This window comes from Melospiza melodia, chromosome 4 (assembly GCF_035770615.1).
Source record: "Melospiza melodia melodia isolate bMelMel2 chromosome 4, bMelMel2.pri, whole genome shotgun sequence".
NCBI classification, from domain to species: domain Eukaryota; kingdom Metazoa; phylum Chordata; class Aves; order Passeriformes; family Passerellidae; genus Melospiza; species Melospiza melodia.
Window position 1 is genome coordinate 69,359,049 of NC_086197.1, and position 6,514 is coordinate 69,365,562.

The following is a 6,514-nucleotide window of genomic DNA, read 5'->3' on the forward strand; positions in this document are numbered from 1 at the left end:
GTCTATTCCATCAGCCAAGTCATTAAATAAAATACTGCATATTATCAGATCCAGAATGATCCTCTGAGCTGAGACGCTCCTCTTGAAAAACTGACCTTCTAAAAACCTGGTTTGAGCAGGGTTTTCATACCCATCTTGTATTTTTTTTACAGTAGTTTATGCTGGACAGCATGCCTCTCCCTTTCTTATGAGATGTCACAGGAGGGAATTTCAAAAGCCTTAGCAAACTCTGTCTGTATCACACATATTGATTCTGTCCTATTTGTCTTCAAATGATGTGCTCAAATCATGCAAGAAATATGTTGCAGCATCAAAACCTCAAACTGCTTTATAGTCTTCACCTCTGTTACCAATGTCATCAACTCTGCAGTCCGTGCACTAAATTAATGTAGAAACAAGAACTTAAAATGATGTATAAAAACGAAATACTCATTAAAGCTCTGTATTCATTAATTGAAAGTCAAGACTTGAATACTAAAAAATATTAACTTCGCAAATAAATTCTTTTATACACAGCATATATCTATACACAACTGGCAGAACTCACTGACAAATAATAAAACAATGGCACATTCTTTACTGATTAAAAAAAAAAAAAAAAAAACAATGTTAAGAGAATACACAGAAAACAGCCCAACCAAGGAATGTAGAAATTAATAAAAATATACATTCTTCATTAACTATTAAAATGGCAAGGATTAAAAAGAAATTTCTCCTTCAGGCACGTTAGATTACAATTGCCCACTTTGACCGTAAGACTGATTCTGCAAACAAGCTGCCAAACTAGACAGATTCTACTGTTGAATATGAAATAATAATGCCTCTACATTTTTTTGAAGATGCTTATAAACTTAGCAGTACTAAATAGAAGAAACATAACAACTGAAATGGGCTTACCATCTTATGTAAGAACTGACATGTGGCTTCGTTTATCTTTAGAAGCAAGCCAGGGACGGATCCAAAGTGTGATTAAAAATAGTACAACGTGTTCATCCCTAGTTGGAAGACAGCAGACATAACAAACCTGAACTCAAAAATCAGAAAATAAAAATAAAAAATAGATTTTCACATGGAAGTTACCTTTCCATAAATCCAAACAAACTTTTAGCCCCAACAAACCTGTGGTTAAAACTCAAGAATTCTTTTACTTGATGAGACTCCAGAAACAGCTCCACAAATACTGAAAATAGAAGCAGTGAAAGGCACCAGGGAAGAACTCAGGAATCCTGTGTTTTCTTCACAAGCCTGCCTTGGACCTTGGTACCTTCCCTGTGCTTTATTTTTTCCATCTTCAAATGAAATTCATGAAACTTCTTCCTCCTTCCCCACAACACGTACGTGATAAATTTTAAATACTTCTTCAAAGGTCTTCATTCTTTCATACTGAAGTTACTGTGAAAATTCAATATGTGGCTTTAATGAGCTGGTTTTTCTTTATTTTGCTCAACAGCACAGAGATTCAAAATCAGGCTTCAGTCAAGCCTGACAGTTATTGCTGAGTTGTGCTCTATGAGCCCTATGAGGTGAAGCTGATCTCATGTAGAAGTTTCTACAGGTACCAAAGATTTATCTGTGTGATAGAAATACCATTTTATTCACCTTCTGTTTCGAGTTACCTAGTTGGTACAGGCATCACTCCACTGGGCATAGGAATGCGTCCCAGTTTAGAGTGGCCTTTTCTTCTCCTTCTCTTCTTCTCTCTTCTCAAGCTCAACACACTCATGATGCCAAGGCTCTGCAAGTTCAGTGCAGGAGAGAGGCATTTCTGAAAAGCAATCTGAGTTCTTTACTCAGTAGATGGTAAAAAATGCTTAAGTAGTATTGAAACTAGAGCAGTTTCAGTTGCACAAAATAAAGGGATTACTGTTACACTTCCCAAAGTGACCTTAAAAGTGCTAGGCCTCCCGGGAGTTTAGTCTCCAGTATCATATACATCTCTGTTACCTTGATTGGAAATGTTCTCTCACACTCACCGTGGTAGGAAACATTTTCTGTCACCTCATTAAAATAGTCAAAGCATGGATTTACCCAGAGGAGAGTGAAGGATAAATTCCCCAGCTAGCACCATTCAATGCCTGTGCATGTTCTGGGCCAGGCACTGGCTCAGCAGCAGCACAGCAAGCAGAGGGTTTGTTTCATCTGCTCTTGGCAAATTGATTGAACCTCATGTCTGGGAAACAACGAGGCTTTAGGTGCTGTTCAGGCAGTTTTTCTAAGTGAAAAGGTGCAGAGAGCAGAGAATGAGAGGATTTGTTGAAATTCAGGTGGAAATGAGCAGACTTGCTGTCCATAGAAAAAGGTTAGTTGTTTATCTCTGTTGGTTCACTAAACATGTTATTCTTTTTCCTGCATGCTACGTGATCTTTTTACACTCTTTCTGGTTTATTCCCTCTTAAGCAGTATCTTAAAAATGAACAAATGAAGTTCTGAGGGAAATGTGTGGCATTGAACTATGCGAGGGAGGAAAGCCAGAGTTTGCTTTAATACAGGACTGGCAGGACAGGCTGATGAAGGAAAGTCCTCAGCTTCATCCTTTTCATGTGTGTATTACTGCTGCTTTGAACACCAGAATATATTATTAGGGTTCTTTGAAATAAAACTAATTAAATAAGATAAAACTCATGTGAGTTGTTCCCTTTACAGAAAGAAATTGATGATGGTTAGCCATCTCAATGTAATCATTTTTTATCACAAACACCAATAATCCTATTCTCACAAATACAGCAACAACAATTCCAAATTCTTTCCAGGCAATAAGTAACAAAAAAGAACTCACCTTTTCTAGACACATTTCCCTGGAAATGCTTTTCTGTTCTTAGTTGTTTTCTTGTTCTTGGAATCTCTTCTGTCTTATCTTTCCCTTTGTCTCTCATACAAGCAGATACTCTGACAAATCTCTCTGCCCAAGAGACAACTCAAGAAAATCCTTACAAATACCATTTGCATTTGCCGGTACCATGACTCTAAATTTTGGGTTGAGGTTCTCTTTAATTTGAACAGAGGAAATGAAGGGTGTACTTTCTCCAATCAGCTGCCACATGGTTTAACCACACCTCTAGCAGTGTTATATAGGGTGAATTGCTCCACAGTTTTGTATCGCTCATCACTGCATGGTGTTGTTATCTTAAATAGTGCACTAATCTGGATCATCATTCTTGTAGGTGGATTTTCATAAACACAAACCGAAATATCATCCTATGAAGAATTTCTCCAAATAAGCAAGGCTGTCCTTGTCAAATGGTAGAAGCAGAATGGCTCAGTTGTACTGTTATGTGTATTGCCCATTTTTACATACTATTTTTATTGTTGTTTTGTTGTTGTTATTATCTTTCCATGCAGGGCACATGGGTCATCATTTGCTATTCTGAGATGTAACATCTCTCACTGAAAACCTAGGCCATTAAGCCATAAAGAGCATGAGTTTTTGTGGCTTCCAGTGATACCTCAAAAATCTTGACTAAGAGCGCAGAAATGCCTATTGAGCAAACAACGATGCATTATTAACTCTAATATTAATATATTAGGTGAATATTTGTGGTGCAAAATAAACATTTAAATGGGAGAAAATATTTGTCTTTCTCTAATTTAACTTCCTTAGAAATGCAAGAGATATAAGTATTAAGTACATATTATGAAGCACAGACTATCAACTATCAGTACTCTTCAATGTCCAGAACAATACAAAATTTTGTTAAGATAAATTCTTCATTAAAAAGAAATTACAGTTTTGCAGCATCAGCATGTTAAAAAAAGAATGATTATGCAAATGGCTGTGCAATCAACTGCATTTTTAGGTAAGTAAAGAAATTGTCTAATATCTAACATTTGATAATGTGCAAGAAGTTTTAAAACCCTGGTTACATTGCAAAGTACACTGACACTTCAGAAAAGCCAGTTCACAGAGCAAGATCAAGCACCTCTCCTTCTGTGATTGCCTTTAACCATTTAGCTTTCACTTAAACTGTGCTAGCGTGTATTAAATAACCTGCCCAGATTGTTTCAGATGAACATCATATGGAGCACTTTGGAGGCATAAGTCTTAAGTCATGAGAAAGCTCTCCCAGTCAGTCCAGGCACTGGCTTCTGAATCCAGTTTCTGGACACCTTATTCCTGGGTGCCTTGTTGATCTCATCTTCTGTCTGATGAGTCCCATGGTGACATCGTGTGTCTGTGCCTTTTGCCAATAAAAGGATTGTTGAGGCTGATAAGAGTCACAGTAATAATATTTCTAATAGCAAACTCAGCACTGCTGCATAACAAATGATGTTTATTTCATTACAAGGAAGTTGCAAAGCATAGTATTTTTGATTGCAGTTTTACAGTACTCAGAGAATTAATCTGTCAGGACAGCAGGCTTTATCCTGCAGACAAATTCATTTGTAATCCTCTCAAGTATTCTACCATGTGACTTCAGGAGATAAAAGAGCCTCCTTTAAAGTATATTTCCATAACCCACATTGAGTGATGCTAAGTACAGTGGTATCTCTCCCACTAGATTAACTTCTAATTATTGCAATTTTTCTCATGAAAGAGACTGTTAGATAGCACAGCAAGTCTCTACACAGTCATTCTGTGGGCAGAGGACATTTTATGTTAATTTACTGATTTATTTAAGACAGGAATTCCAGCAGCAAGTGACAGTAAGTAGAAAAGTATAGCAAAACTCAATATATTCTCATTTGAGAAAATCTGACAGCGGATTCTTTAATGCTGCTCTCTTCCCAACACTTAAATTATTCACTTCCTTTCAATAAGAAAAGTCTTTCATGTTGTTCAGATCATATTTTAGCCTTTTTTTATGGCATTTCTTTGGATATTGGCATTATGTGATGTTACAGATACTGAAGTGCTTGCTTGAAGCTTCACTAGCACATGATATGTATTAATGTCTCTTCCAGAAATCTTCCAGTATAAATGGGCTGAAAAATCAAGAGAAAAGAGAAGTCAAAAATCATAAATATATTAAATAAGTTTTATTTGCTAGATTTCTATCTGTTACACTCAGCTGTCTTGTTAAACATCCATGGATGATACTAGCAGAAACCTGTCTAGTTACACAGTGCTAAAATGTTTTTTTTCTCTTGTGTGTGTTCAAAGTACATCAAGAGAAAATTAATGCAAAATACACCATTATCAGTGATCATTAGTAGAACTGCATATAGAAAGGGACTTCTGAAAACTTATTTTTGTAGATGAATGTGGATGAAACTACATTTCCCTAGAGGGAAACAGAAGAAGAGAGGTAAAAACATTGCCTATCTTTGGAAATATCCGACAAGGAAATAGGGACACCTTAGAGATAAAAAAAGGAGTACTTCCTACAGAACCAGTCCCAATGGAGCTACACAGATGGAAACCTGTATTTATTTCTGCCTCTGAAAACACAGGAGCTCTAAATCTCATGTCTTCTGCAAAACAGCTCAGAGCCAGTAGAGCAATCTCAGCCACTCCAATCTGCAGGAATACTGAAGAGCCGCCAGGAAAACCACCTGATACCCCCTGACACATAGAGGTGCTATTATTTACCGCTCAGTAAGACCAGCAAACTATTATGCTCAGCAAAGAAAAATGTTTTAGGTCTAAGTAATAATTTTCCCAGTGACCTTAAAATATCCCTGTTGTTAAGAATTTTCCTTGCACAGGGCAGTCTCTGTAATAGGATCAGGCAGTATGTTTCTCCATGCCAAGTCACTGAATGCTAAAATGATTTGTCATCTTTTGCCACAGGCCACTGCCTGACACACACATGCCACAGTCTAATATCTCGCCTGCTTTGACATCAAAGTGTCTTTCTTCGGCCATTAACAACAAGAGGAAAGGTAAACAATGGCAGAAACTTCCATTCTTTCTGGGAGAGTTTTAATTAAATAAAAGGCCTCAAATAGCTTAATGTGACTAAGGCAGGGGGGAAAACGTTTCATCATAAAATGAATTAAATCTATAAATCTCGCTTATTCTCTTCCCCTGCATTTTTTTAAATTTACTTCACAGTCACATTATTTCATTCTCTGCTGAAGTTTATGACATTATATGATATCTCCTGGGCTTTCACAGTCTATCACCTTTTACAGCTCATGCTTAATGCCATAGGTCATAAAAGACAGAGTTCATCTCATTTTACAAAGGGGAAAAGGGAAAGAAGTCCTATGTAAAACCTCCAGTTGCAGAAGGATTTTCATGTGCTGAAATATACAGTTGTGAATAGGTCCACTGAGTCTTTTCCTAGCAGCAACTCTGCCTGTTTTGAGGGATGAGTGATTTCTACAGCATGCCCCAGAGACCTGATTTCCCAAATCATATCAGCAAAGCAGAAAAGCAGCAAATGCTGTGGTCCAGGGTGGGACCAAGGTGCAGCTGGGGAACATTTTCAGGTTTCGTGGGGTTGTCTCTGGTCTTCCTATTTAGATGTAGTTAATCAGTGCTATTCATTGATGTGTCTTCACAGGACCGTGTTAGAGACATATCACTTTTCAAGACAAGTCTCAGAGCAAAAAGCTCACTTCTTGTCCATCC

At 37.2% G+C, this 6,514-nt stretch overlaps 1 protein-coding gene across 1 annotated transcript in view; it reads right to left on the reverse strand.

The window, feature by feature from the left end:
- Positions 1–982, reverse strand: part of RAB3IP (RAB3A interacting protein) — a 37,977-nt gene extending 36,995 nt beyond the window's left edge. The window contains exon 1 of the mRNA XM_063155064.1: positions 898–982. The gene's annotated coding sequence lies outside the window, so the exon portion shown is untranslated. The remainder of the gene's footprint in view (positions 1–897) is intronic.
- Between the last annotated feature and the right edge of the window lie 5,532 nt (positions 983–6,514).